This window comes from Myotis daubentonii, chromosome 4 (genome assembly GCF_963259705.1).
Source record: "Myotis daubentonii chromosome 4, mMyoDau2.1, whole genome shotgun sequence".
Lineage (NCBI taxonomy): Eukaryota > Metazoa > Chordata > Mammalia > Chiroptera > Vespertilionidae > Myotis > Myotis daubentonii.
In genome coordinates, this window is record NC_081843.1 from 28239796 (window position 1) to 28254387 (window position 14592).

The following is a 14592-nucleotide window of genomic DNA, read 5'->3' on the forward strand; positions in this document are numbered from 1 at the left end:
CATCTGCCCCCTGGTGGTCAGTGTGCATCATAGCGACCAGTTGTTCTGATCATTCTTCCATAACGGTCGCTTAGGCTTTTATTATATAGATTTTTTAAAAAATTGATTTCAGAGAGGAAGGGAGAGGGAGAGAGATCATTGATCAGCTGCGTCCTGCATACCCCCTACTGGGGATCAAGCCTGCAACCCAGGCATGTGCCCTGGACTGGAATCAAATTAGGGACCCTTCAGTCTGCAGATTAGGGCTTTTTTTTTTTTTTTAAGACACTATTTTGTTTATTTCCACTGATCTTTATTTCCTTCTTTCTACAGTAAAACCTTGATATAGCAGACTAATTCAGGTGAGAGGTTGTCTGTTAAAGCCAAAAGTTCATTATAGAATAAAGTAGGTTTTCCAAATGCGTATGATAAAAATTCGATAAATTAGTTAACTTGTTTTTGTAGACACACTTGTGTAATTAAAATTAAGCATATGTGAAAAGTTTAATTTCACAGAAATGTTTTCTATACGTATTACTGTAATTTTTAATTCATATTGAATAGATCGAAATGTGTTCCTTCACCAGTCACCATGAGTAAACAAATGCACACGGGTGGAGTGTGACATAGTGCTCATTGAAACATCAACCACAGCAGAGCTCTAGCTGGTTTGGCTTAGAGTGTTGGCCTGTGGACTGAAGGGTCTCAGTTTTGTTCCAAAGGCGGTTGCAGGTTCCATCCCCAGCACTGGTGGTCAGGGTATATGCGGAGGCAACCAATTCATGTGTCTCTCTCATATCTATCTTTCTCTCTGTCTCTTCCCCTCCCTTCCACTCTCTCTAAAAGAACAAAACAAAACAGCAACAAAAAACTGCTGCAGAAAGTTACACCATGGGACAACAGAACTAATTACCGTGCATGATACAGTGTGATCACATTCTAATCATTCGCCAAATGTTATTTATGAACAGTGACTCTTGAATTTAAATATGTAGACTATAGTTGTAGATAATGTAATATTTATGTCGATGAAAAGACTACAGTGTTTTTTCTAGCATTATGGTTTATTTGCTAAAATTTAAAATTAACAGTGAATTAATACCAAAAAAAAACCCTGTTCATTAATTGTAAGCAAATCTTGGTTAAAAGCATTTAAAAGTTAACAGGGTGTTATTTTTCACATATGACATACAGACTGGAAAATTTGTCCATTATATCTGAAATTTGTTAAATCAGTGTCTGTAAAATCAAGGATTTACTGTACTCACTTTGGTCTTTGTTCTTTTTCTCATTAAGTGAAAGGTTAAATTGTTTATTTGAGATTTTTCTTGTTTCTTAAGGTAGGCCTGTAAGGCTATGAATTTTCCTCTTAGGACTACTTTTGCTATGTCCCATAGACTTTTTGTTGTATTTTTAGTAAATTTTTGAGATATTACAGCTCAATCCTAGACCATGGCAAATGCACCAAGCTAAAATGGGGCGGGGGGTGGGGGTGGGGCTGGGAGGTAATGTGGCTTGGGGCTTAGTCTTTATCCTCTGTTAATCTGGACACTCTGTCTTTACATCCTGTGACTGCATACCCTTTATCAATAGTGTCCTTATTCTGGTTAGATACAGGTGTTGGCTGACTTTTTCTTAAAGGGCTAGATACCAAATATTTTAGTTTTGCAGGCCATATGATCTCTGTCCCAACTAACTTGGCAATACTATTATAGTATGGCAGCAGCCAGAAACAGTGTGAATGAGAGTGGCCATGCTCCAATTAAACTTTATTTATAGAAACAGACAGTGAGCGGAATTTGCTACATGGATTGTATTTTATCAACCTCTGGTCAAATAAAACCTCCAGAGTATTTTTCACTGGAATTGCCAGACTTTGACAATGTTCTTCATAGTAAATTTTTTGTGTGCCACATAATCTTCACATTTTGTGTAAATCTGTCTAGCATTTTTTGCAAATGTTATAACAGACAAACATTCAAATGCTTAGTTTTATTTATGAATTTTGTAGGTGGTTACTGACAGCTATGCCTAGCCATTCTTTTAAGTCATGGTTTCTCGCTAGCATAATTGCCAAATTTAGGAAGTACTTTTTATACTCTGTATTTTACTTACCTATTCCTTAGGATTTGATATTGAATATTGTGTTTTTCCTTAAATTGTGTTTTCCTCATGTCTTCCTATTATTATACCCTCTCCTGGTTCTCCTACTGCTCTAGGTCATTTTTAGTCCCTTCATGGAATCCTTCTCTGTAATCATTTTTCAGAATACTTGCCCTGAGTTTTTATTCATGACCATAGTTTTTTTTTTTTTTTTAAATATATTTTATTGATTTTTTACAGAGAGGAAGGGAGAGAGATAGAGAGGCAGAAACATCGGTGAGAGAGAAACATCGATCAGCCGCCTCCCGCACATCCCCCACCGGGGATGCGCCCGCAACCCAGGCACATGCCCCCGACCGGAATCGAACCTGGGACCCCTCAGTCCGCAGGCCGACGCTCTATCCACTGAGCCAAACCGGCCCCGGCATGACCATAGTTTTTAGAACCATACTTCTAAATTCACATTATAGACCCATTTATAAACCTTCAGATTTTAATTTTTGGCTGCTTTGTAATACCTTAACTAATAAAAAATAATAATAGCCGAAACCGGTTTGGCTCAGTGGATAGAGCATCAGCCTGTAGACTGAGGGGTCCCAGGTTCGATTCTGGTCAAGGGCATGTACCTGGGTTGCGGGCACAACCCCAGTGGGAGATGTGCAGGAGGCAGCTGATCGATGTTTCCCTCTCATTGATGTTTCTAACTCTCTATCTCTCTTCCTTCCTCTCTGTAAAAAAATCAATAAAATATATTAAAAAAATGATAATAATAAAAATACTTTGAATTAATTTTTGGCTGCTTATTAAACATAATTATCTGTGTGGCTCAGATATATGTGAAAATTCAACATGTCAAAAGTAAGCTCAATCATCTATTGTTTCTTCCATGTTCTTTGTCCCATGTATTGCCTCACCATCTACTCAGTCATTCTAGTAACCTGGGAGTCAGTCATCCTTCCTTCATTATTCAGTCACTTATCAAATCTGTCTATTTCTCATTTTTTTAAGGAACCTCCCTACTATTTTCCTTAGTAACTGCACCAGTTTGCAGTCCCACCTAAATTCCCTTTTCTCCACACTCTGCCAACACTTTCTTGTAGATTTATTGATGACAGCCATGCTGATGATATCTAATTGTGTATGATCTTTTTAATGTATAGCTGAATTTGGTTTGCTAATATTTTGTTGAGAATTTTTGCATCTTTTCTCACCACTAATAATGACCTGAAATTTTGGGGGGTAATTTCTTTGTCTTGTTTTGGAATCAGAGTAATACTGGCCTTGTAAAATCAGCTTGGAGCCTTCAAGTCTCTTGACTTTTTTGGAATAGTTTGAGAAAAAAAGGTATTAATTATTTGAACCTTTGGTAAAATTCACCTGTGAAGCCATCTGATCCAGGACTTTTGTTTGTTGGGACTCTTTTTAAGAATAATTTTTAATTTTTCAATTACTGTTGACATACAATATTATATTAGTTTCAGGTTTACAATCCAGTGTTTAGACATTTATATAACTAATGAAGTGATCACCCCAATAATTCAAGTACCATTATAACACTATGTATAGTTATTACAATGTTATTGACTATATTTCCTATGCTGTACTCTACATTCCCATGATTATTCTGTAACTACCAATTTGTACTTATTAATCCCTTCACCTTTTTAACACATTTCCTGAACACCTCTCCCATCTGGCAACCATCAAAATGGTCATTATATCTATAAGCCTGTTTCTGCCCTACCTGTTTGTTTATTTTGAATTTTAGATTCCACATAAAGTGAAATCATAAGGCATTTGTTTTCTCTGTCTCGCTTATTTTACTCAGCATAATATTTTCTAGGTCCACCCATGTTGTTGCATATGGCAAGGTATCTTTTTTTGTTGTTGTTAATCCTCACCTGAGGATATTTTTTCCATTGATTTTTCAGAGAGAGTGGAAGGGAGGGAGAAAGGAGAGAGAAGAGAAGAGAGAGGAAAGACACATACAGAGAGATACACAAATCAATAGGTTGCCTCCTGCATTTACCCCTACTTGGGCTACACATCATACCTGCAACCCAGGTACATGCCCTTGACTGGGAATTGAACCCATGATCCTGCAGTGAGTAAGCTGATGCGCTAACCGCTGAACTATGCTGGCCAGGGCAAGGTTTCTTTTCTTTTTTATGGTTGAATCACACATTTCATTGTAAATTGCTGGGTCTTCATTGTCTCTTGTTATCGCCTTTGCTTTAAAGTTACCATTCTATTCCCAATCAGGTTGTGGGCTCGATTCCCAGTAAAGGGTGTGCAGGAGTCAACCGAGCGATGCCTCTCTCTCTTTCTCTCTCTCTCTCTCTCTCTCTCTCTCTCTCTCTCTCTCTGTCTCTCTGTCTCTCTGTCTCTCCTTTCATCTCTCCCTCTAAAATCAATAAAAACTTAAAAAAGAAAAGATAAGTGTTGTATGATTCAACTTATGAGAGGTATCTAAAATAAAGTAGTCAAATTCATAGAAACAGAAAATTATGAAAAGGTGCTTATCAGGGGATGGACACCAGGAGAAAAGGGAAGTGTTTTGTTTTTTTTCAAATCCTTACCCAAGGATATGTTTTTCACTGATTCAAGAGAGAGAGAGAAACATCAATCGGTTGACTCATGCACCCACTCTGACTGTAGATAGAACCTGGGTAATTGTCCTGACCAGAAATCAAACTAGCAACCCTTGGGTGCACAGAATGATGCTCTAACCAGCGAGCCACACTGGCCAGGACAGAAGTTTTTTAAAATGGGTATAGAGTTTCAGTTTTGCAAAGTGAGAGGTTCTGGAGACCTGTTTCACAACAATACAATACAATACATTTAATATTCTTGAACTGTACACTTAAAAATGGTTAACATGATAAATTTTATGTATTTTAACCACACTTAAAAAAAAGTTTACTTAAGGGTGCAGCTTTATTTAGGCAGATAGATCCCAAAGAAGGACTAAAGAAGGGTCTTATCCACAAATGCTCAGTTCCTTCTTGTAAATTGATTAACCAAGTAAGTTTTTGCTATTGGCCTAGCGAGGAGTAAGTGAATGGAAAGAAAAAGAGGCTAGGGATATTGTTCAAAGGGAGGTCTCTCCACATGAAAATTTGAGGAATAGGGAATACTATCACACACAAAATTTAAATATCTGTGTATATAGAAAATTTTTAAATTGTTATCAAAGACTAAATATTGATAATGTTAAAATATAATAGTAAAAGGAGGATAACTATACATTTATTGGTAAAAACTGTGTGAGCCACGTCCCATGTGGTTCATAGTTCGGGATCTGGAGAAGAGCTGCGTGCAAATGACAGAGATGAGACAAGAAATAATATTTGGAAATATTGGGGGCCAGGCGGGAATCCCAGTGTAAGGGGAAGGACTTCCACTGGTGCCCAGGCCTTGCCCACCTTTTATTCAATTTTGAATACACATATAGCCCTTAGGCAGGCAATTCGGTAACAGACAGACTATCTTAAAGGTCAGTAAAGATTTATTCTGAGACTCTTTGGTCAGGAAATTGCTTGAGCTACCATTGTCTCGAGTAAACAATCGATGCATAGCTCTGGCCCTTGCTAGGGCTCAAGGTTCACCAGCATTCCGGGCTCCTTGTTTACACTTCTCTGATAGTGAAGACAATGGGTAGCTTCCAACAGTAAAAGTAAGATAACTATACATTTATTGGTAACAAAAACTGAAATGCCAAAGGCAAAAAGCATGTGATTTCCAAAATATAAATAAAAAATAAGGTAATCAGAATTTAAACTTATGAACATAGCCCTAGCTGGTTTGGTTCAGCGGATAGAGTGTCAGCCTGCAGACTGAAGGTTCCTGGATTCGATTCTGGTCAAGGGCACATGCCCGGGTTGTGAGCTCAGTCCCTGGTAGGGGGCATGTAGGAGTAGTTGATCAATGATTATCTCTCATCATTGATGTTTCTTCTATCTCTCCCTCTTCCTTCCTCTCTGAAATCAAAACTATATTAAAAATAAAATTGTGAGTATATTTTTCTATTTAAGTGTAAAAGCAGGTTTACCATTTGTTAGGTAGCTATATTGTTAAAGAAGACATTTCAGGGACTGATAATAGAAAAAAATTGGTATAACTTTTTGCACAATAACAATAGTTTTTAAGATGATTATGACAGAGAAAACCAAGATGGCGGCATAGGTAAACACCAGAGTTCGCTGCCTCGAACAACCACTTCAAAAATACAACTAAAAGACGGAACGGACATCATCCAGAACCACAGGAAGGCTGGCTGAGTGGAAATTCTACAACTAGAAGGAAAGAGAAAAGCATACCAAGACTCAGAGGAGGCACAGTGCGAAAGTAAAATACTAAGGTACAGAGGCGCACACGGAGTGGGCGGGCAGCAGAGGGCGCGGTTGTCATTTTCAATTGGGAGGGAGTCTCAGGCTCTGAGCTCCAGTTCCAGGCGAATCTCTGGGGACCCAGACTCATACGGGAGAAGCGGGACTGTCTGGCATCGGTCAGAACTCAAGGGCAGCTTTCTCTCGGAGGGGCTTGCAGTGATTGCCGAAACACTGAGAAGCTGGGCCGCTGAGAGCTGCCATAACTGCTAGCCCCGTCCTGTTGATCCCATGGGACCCGCCCCCACCCAAGCCCTGCAGGGAGGCTTTTGGTGGATAGCCTCAGGCAGAGGCTAGATTGGCACCTCCCTAGAGATCCAGGAGCTAGTGTACCCAGAGGTCAGAGTGGGATCATCCAGTTTGCAGCTCCGTGGAACCATAAAGGACACACTCAGGGGGCAGACTCAGTGAGCACCAAAGACCCATTGAGACAAGTCTTGCCCCAGAGGGGTGTCTCCAGCACAGAAGTTCTCCCACTGCAGACACAGCTGATTCTCACAGCCAGTTGGCCTGGAAGTCAATTCCTCCCAGTGATACCTACAACAATCAAGGCTTAACTACAACAAGACTGTGCACAAAGACCACAAGGGGGTCCACCAAGAGTGTCCTCCTCAGGTAATTGGAGAGGCTGAACCACTGGGCCCTAGAGGACACTTAGCACAGAAAACCACTTTATCAACACAGGGAAGCATAAAAAATGCGGAGACAAAGAAAAAGGACACAAATGACAGAAATGGAGGAAAGCAAACTACTGGATATAGAGTTCAAAACCACACTTTTAAGGTTTTTCAAGAATTTTCTAGAAACTGCTGATAAACTTAATGAGACCTACAAGAAATCTAATGAGACCCTCGAGGTTGTGATAAAGGACCAACTAGAAATTAAGCATACACTGACTGAAATAAAGAATATTATACAGACTCCCAACAGCAGACTAGAGGATGGCAAGAATCAAGTCAAAGATTTGAAATATGAAGAAGCAAAAAACACCCAACCGGAAAAGCAAAATGAAAAAAGAATCCAAAAATACAAAGATAGTGTAAGGAGCCTCTGGGACAGCTTCAAGTGTACCAACATCCGAATTATAGGGGTGCCAGAAGAAGAGAGAGAGCAAGATATTGAAAACCTATTTGAAGAAATAATGACAGAAAACTTCCCCTACCTGGTGAAAGAAATAGACTTACAAGTCCAGGAAGTGCAGAGAACCCCAAACAAAAGGAATCCAAAGAGGACCACACCAAGACACATCATAATTAAAATGCCAAGAGTAAAAGACAAAGAGAGAATCTTTTTTTCTTAAAATATATTTTATTGATTTTTTACAGAGAGGAAGGGAGAGGGATAGAGAGTTAGAAACATCGATGAGAGAGAAACATCGATCAGCTGCCTCCTGCACACTCCCCACTGGGGATGTGCCCACAACCAAGGTACATGCCCTTGACCGGAATCGAACCCAGGACCCCTGAGTCCGCAGGCCAACTCTCTATCCACTGAGCCAAACCAGCTAGGGCCAAAGAGAGAATTTTAAAAGCAGCAAGAGAAAGAAAGTCAGTTACCTACAAGGGAACACCCATACAACTGTCAGCTGATTTCTCAACAGAAACTTTGCAGGCCACAAGGGAGTGGCAAGAAATATTCAAAGTGATGAATGCCAAGAACCTACAACCAAGATTGATTTATCCAGCAAAGCTATCATTCAGAATTGAAGGTCAGATAAACAGCTTCACAGATAAGAAAAAGCTAAAGGAGTTCACCACCACCAAACCAGTATTATATGAAATGCTGAAAGGTATCCTATAAGAAGAGGAAGAAGAAGAAAAAGGTAAAGATACAAATTATGAACAACAAATACACATTTATCAACAAGTGAATCTGAAAATCAAGTGAATAAGCTGATGAACAGAATGAACTGTTGATTATAATAGAATCAGGGGCATAGAAAGGGAGTAGACTGACTATTATTGGGGGAGAAAGGGGTGAGGGGGATATGGGAAGAGACTGGACGAAAATCGTGTACCTATGAATGAGGACAGTTGGTGGGGAGTGAGGGAGGAGGGTGGGGTGGGAACTGGGTGGAGGGGAGTTATGGGGGGGGGGAAGAGGAACAAATGTAATAATCTGAACAATAAAGATTTAATTAATTTAAAAAAAGTTAAAAAAAAAGACGATTGGGACAGTTGAGCAGGTCATTTCTCTTTTTCTAGTGCATCTTATGGGAATAATGTAATATGCAAGCAGACTTTTGCACACTATGTTCATTTAATGCTTTATTACGGGTTGGGGACGTACAGCTCATGGGCTGTATGAGGCCTGTGAAATCATTGATTCTGGCCCTGCCAAGGCATTAGAGGTGAGTTAATTAAATGTTTGACCAAATATAGCAGACTACGTTAATTTAATAATTTTGTATGACCCATGATTGATAAATATCCAAATGGCTCTTGACAGAAAAAAGGTTTCCCACACCTACTTTATAATCATGAGAAATAGAAATAACCTAATATTCACCAACAATATCTTCAGTTAGTTATAGTATTTTTATGAAATATAAAGCGTAATACAACATTTAGGATCAAATTTAAAATATATATAATAAAAGCATAAGCGACCATCATGGCTGAACGATGGTCACTATGATGCGCACTGACCACCAGGGGCAGAAGCTCAATGCAAGAGCTGCCCCCTGGTGGTCAATGCGCTCCCACAGGGGGAGTGCCGCTCAGCTAGAAGCCGGTCTCATGGCTGGTGAGTGCAGTGGCAGTGGTGGGAGCCTCTCTCTCCTCCAAGGCAGCGCTAAGGAGCAGCGAGCAGGCGGGTGGTAAGGAGCGAGGGGTCCTGGACTGCAAGAGGGATGTCTGACTGCTGGCTATCCCCTGAGGGGTCCCGGACTGTGAGAGGGCACAGGCTGGGCTGAGTGACACAACCCCCCGCCCCCGGCCCCAGTGTACGAATTTCATGCACCAGGACTCTAGTGTTTTTATAAAGTGTACAAATGTTTGTGAAAGAAAAAAAAAGCTTTATATAAAGGTATGCTATTTCATAACCATTGGGCCTTGGAGAATGCCAGATAGCCAGTCTTGTGTATACATGCTACTTATATTTTTATATTAAATCACTACATTATTCTTAACAATGATTTCTCACAACACTACTGTGAATTAGGTGCCATAATCATCTCCATTTTACAAATGAGAGGATTCATAATTCCAGATCAAGTCACACAGCCTGTTAATAACAGAACTAAGATTGTCTGACTCTAAGCCCATACCACTTCTAGCACTGGGGTTTCTGTATGTCAGGAAACTATGGTCCATGGTGGGTAGCCATTTCCTGTGTGTAATTTGCATGGTTAGTATTTTTCTTGAAGATGTCCAACTTTTTGTCATATCTAGTAGGCCTCTTTAAAATGCCCCAACAAACTTTTGAAGCCAACTGGATCTTTATTTGTATTGCAGTTTACTTAGGTGTGTTTGCTTATTCAGTAAAATGGACTCCACAGAATTTTATAATCATCAAACACAATTTGATTTAAAGTAATGTTTGAATAATTTATTATATCAGTAGGCCATTACAAAATGCTCATCCCAAATTAGAAAATTATAGGCCAAATGTATTTTCTTGACCAAACTTGAACTTAACAGGGGGGGAAAAAAAGAGAGAATCAATAATCCAACAGTCTTACATGTATTTGTAAGTGAGAAGAATATTTGTAAGTGGTATATATGAGCCAACATCCCAATAAATTTTTCCTTCGAGTAGGAAAATATCAAGAGAACTCTATTATTATTAACTTGTCTTCACTAATATTGTATTACTGAATGTTTTAGTCATGATATTAGGGCCGTAGTAGCTTCCCATGAGGAAACAGATTGCAGTGAAATTTAAATTTGGTTGAGGGGGAAGAGAGTTGAGTTGGGAAAACATTAAGGGTCATTATTCATTAATTTCAACTGATTGATGAACTTGATAAGGCATTCTTTTTTGCTGCTGTAATTATAAAAAGAAAATTTACAAAATATAACAAAGAAAACTCTTAGCCACCATTCAGAAAATAGTGATATTTTGTAGTATTTATTTTCTTTAGTTTATTCTTTTTTTCTGATTATTTAGTTACACATGTGTTTTGTAGAAAATTAAGAAAATACATAAAAGTTCAATAATGAAAATAAAAATTACCTGTTCTCCCACTACACAAATTCTTTTCTTAAATTTGTTAGAAAACTAAACATTTTAAAGTATACATTCAGTGCCATTTAGTAGTACACTTGCAGTGTCTTGCAACCATTGTTGCTCTGTGTATTTCCAAAGTATTTGCATTACCCCCAAACGTGATACTGTACCCACTAAGCAATCACTCCTCACTCCCCCTCCATAGCCCCTGGCAACCACTAATCTACTTTCTGTCTCTGGGTTTGCCTCTTACGACATTTCATATCAATGGAATCATACGATGTGTGACCTTTTGTGTCTGGCTTATTTCAGCATAATGTTTTCAAGGTTCAGTCATGTATCAGTACTTCATTTTTATGGCTGAGTAATATTGCATTGTATTGGTGTATGACATTTTATTAATCCATTCTTCAGTTGATGGATACTGAGTTGTTTTCATCTTTTGCCTATTGTGAATTGTGTTGCTGTGAACGAGTACTTGTACTTGCTTGAATACCTGCTTTCAGCTCTTTTGGGCACACACCAAGGAGCGCAATTGCTGGGTCATATGGTAATTCTATGTTTAACTTTTTGAGAAACCACTAAATTGTTTTCCGCAGCAATGCACCATTTTACCCATCAACAATGTACAAGGGTTCCAATATCTCCACATCCTCACCAGCTTTTGTTATTCTGTGTTCTTTTAAAAAAAATATTACAGTCATGAAAACTTTTAAAAATATAACATTATAACACATATGTGTTAATTATTTTTAAAAGTTCTGCCTACTTTATCCCTCCCCAATATTTAAAAGTGGTTGGATGTGTTCTTTGGGGGCAAATTGGTTGAAAGCAGTGATTTTCAAACTTTTGGATCTCAGGACCCCTTTATACTTTTAATATTTCTAGAGGAACAAACTGTAGGAACAAATACTATAAAAGTTTGTATTTATGTGTGTTATATCTTTGGTATTTACTGTACTAGAAATTAAAAACAGAAATATGAAAAATAACTTTTCCCAAACACATACACATACAAAATAATGAAAAGGGTGAATAATTTTCTCTTTGCACAAATCTCTTTAACTTCCGCCATAATAGAAGGCTGTTGGATTCTCACATCAGATCCTTATTATCACATGTCATCCATGTAGCCTTTGGGAAACTTCCTTATGCACTTATGAGAGAATAAGAGTGAAAGAGGCAAATAACGTCTTAGATTTATTCTCTGGGACCTAGGAGATCAGAGTTGGAGAAATGTTGGTTTTTTTTATTTGTTTCTGGCAAAATTAGGAGTGAACTTTCAACAATTTCTCATTCATACCTTAGGGAAGTGGGGTTGGTTGTTTATGCCCCCAAATACAAAATATTTAAGGAAAGTACTATTTGGGTCAAAGATGAGCCTTTTCTAAGAATCAAAGATGAAAAGGAAATTCTTTTGTATAATCACTTCATTGCTGTCACTATACTGAAACAAAATGAACATCTATATAACGCCAATTTTAAGAAAACATTTCTTTTTGCTCAATTGGTTAATACAGATGGGACAAGAAGAAAATGGTTAGAAACTAAGATAAAGCCAGGCATAAAGGTAGCACATAAAATCCTATCTAATAAAAGGTTAATATGCAAATTAACTGTCATTCTGTCACAAAGATGGTGGTGCCCATAGCCACAAGATGGCAGTGTCCGTCCTTTCAGCCCTGCCGGAGTCCCCAAGTCCTGGGAGGGGGCGGGGGGTGGCCACTGAGAGTGGACAGCGTGAGCGGCCTGACGGAATGCTTCCACCCCAGTGGCTGCTGAGGAGGCAGGAGAGGCTCCCACCACCACCACTGTCTGGAAGCCATCAGCCTGGCTTGTGGCTGAGCAGAGCTCCTCCCATGTGGGAGCTCACTGACCACCAGAGGGCAGCTCCTGCATTGAGCATCTGCCCCTTGGTGGTCAGTGTGTGTCATAGTGACCAGTCATTCCCAGTCTTTCTGCTGTTAGGGTCAGTTTGCATATTATCCTTTTACTATATAGGATAGAGGCCTGGTGCACGGGTTGGGGCCGGCTAATTTGCCCTGAAGGGTGTCCCGCTTGGGTGCCTGGCCAGCATGGGTGAGGGGCTGAGGGCTGTTTTCAGGCTGCCCGCACCCACTTTTGGCTGGGGGTCCCCACTGGGGTGCCTGGCCAGCCTGGGTGAGGGGCTGAGAGCTGTTTTCAGGCTGGCTGCACCCACTTCAGGGTGGGGGTCCCCATTGGGGTGCCTGGCCAGCCTGGATGAGGGGCTGAGGGCTGTTTGAAGCTGGTCACACACCCTTCAGGGTGGGGGTCCTCACTGGGGTTCCTGGCCAGCCTGGATGAAGAGCTGAGGGCTGTTTTCAGGCAGGCCAAGCCTGCAACTGAAGCTCCCAGTCTCTCCTTTTTTTCTTTTCTTTTTATTCTGGGATTTATTTGCCTTCTGTAATTGAAACTTTGTTGCAGCTCCAGCTCCTAGGCCGGCTGGCTGAAAGCAGGTTTCTGTGGTTTGTTTAGCTTCTATAATTGCAACATTGTTGCTTAGAGTGCAGCTCAGAGGCCAGCAGCAGCAGGCGGAGAACCTTGGCTTCCTCCATCACTGGAACAAGCAAGCCTCCTGTTTGCGTCAGCTGCCTGGCTGCTGGCCGCCATCTTGGTTGGCAGTTAATTTGCATATCGCCCTGATTAGCCAAAGGGAAGCGTAGCGGAGGTATGGTTAATTACCATGTTTGTCTATTATTAGATAGGACTGGAGTCCCAGTGCACAAAAATTTGTGCACTCGGGGGTGTAGGGGGGTCCCTCAGCCCGGCCTGTCCCCTCTCGCAGTCTGGGACCCCTCAGGGGATGACCACCTGCTTGCTTAGGCCAACTCCCCGGGGGATTGGGCCTAAGATGGCAATCAGACATCCCTCTGGCAGCCCAGCAGCCCTCGGGGGATGTCCACTTGCCAGCGGGGAGCAGGCCTAAACTGCAGTCGGACATCCCTAGCGCTGCTGAGGAGGCAGGAGAGGCTCCCACCACCACCACTGTACTGGCAGCCATCAGCCTGGCTTGTGGCTGAGCAGAGCTCCTCCCATGTGAGAGCGCCCTGACCACCAGAGGGCAGCTCCTGCATTGAGCATCTGCCCCCTGGTGGTCAGTGTGTGTCATAGTGACCAGTCATTCCCAGTCGTTCTGCTGTTAGGGTCAGTTTGCATATTACCCTTTTACTATATAGGATAGAGGCTTGGTGCACGGGTGGGGGCCGGCTAGTTTGCCCTGAAGGGTGTCCTGGATCAGGGTGGGGGTCCCACTTGGGTGCCTGGCCAGCCTGGATGAGGGGATGATGGCTGTTTGCAGCTAGTCACACCCCCTTCAGGGTGGGTGTCCCCACTGGGGTGCCTGGCCAGTCTCTGCAGTTTCTTTGGACAGGCAGCAGGTACCACAGCATTTTGCTAGCTCTGCACTCTTTCTGCCATACCCGCTGGCTCAATCTGGGTAGTGGGGCCCCTTGTATGAATGCTCCATTGCCCTCCTGTTTTGCTGGAGCTAGCTCTGGGAGAGCTTGCTGGGTACCTGCCAAGACAGCCCTGCAGGTTGGCCAGAGAACCTGGATAGAGTTCCCACCTGCTGTCCACGTGCAAGGGAAAGTAAACAATGGCTCTCACAGCTTCTCTGTTCCTGGAGGGTTCCTGCAACTTCTGAAGAGCTCTTGTGTTTCCCCAACCTTCTCCACGTGGTCTCTGTTGTTTGTGGTGCAGAAGCTGTTCTGTTGTCTCTCAGGAGGAATTGCCCTAAATATAGGTGTACATTGGATGTGTTCTTGCGAGGGGCAAGCTCAGCATCCTCCTATGCCACCATTTTGGATCTGCTTCTCTGTCTACATACTTTGAATGAACAAATAGGACAACTTACATTAATGGCTTTCAGTTGGGGGATATTTTGCTCCAGAGGACATTTGGCCATGGTTGCTAAGCACCCTGTGATGCACTG

The 14592-nt window shown here is 41.2% G+C and overlaps 1 protein-coding gene across 3 annotated transcripts in view; it reads left to right on the plus strand.

The window, feature by feature from the left end:
* VKORC1L1 (vitamin K epoxide reductase complex subunit 1 like 1) overlaps positions 1-14592 on the plus strand; it is a 53253-nt gene that overhangs the window by 29247 nt on the left and 9414 nt on the right. The gene's annotated exons all lie outside the window — the stretch shown is intronic.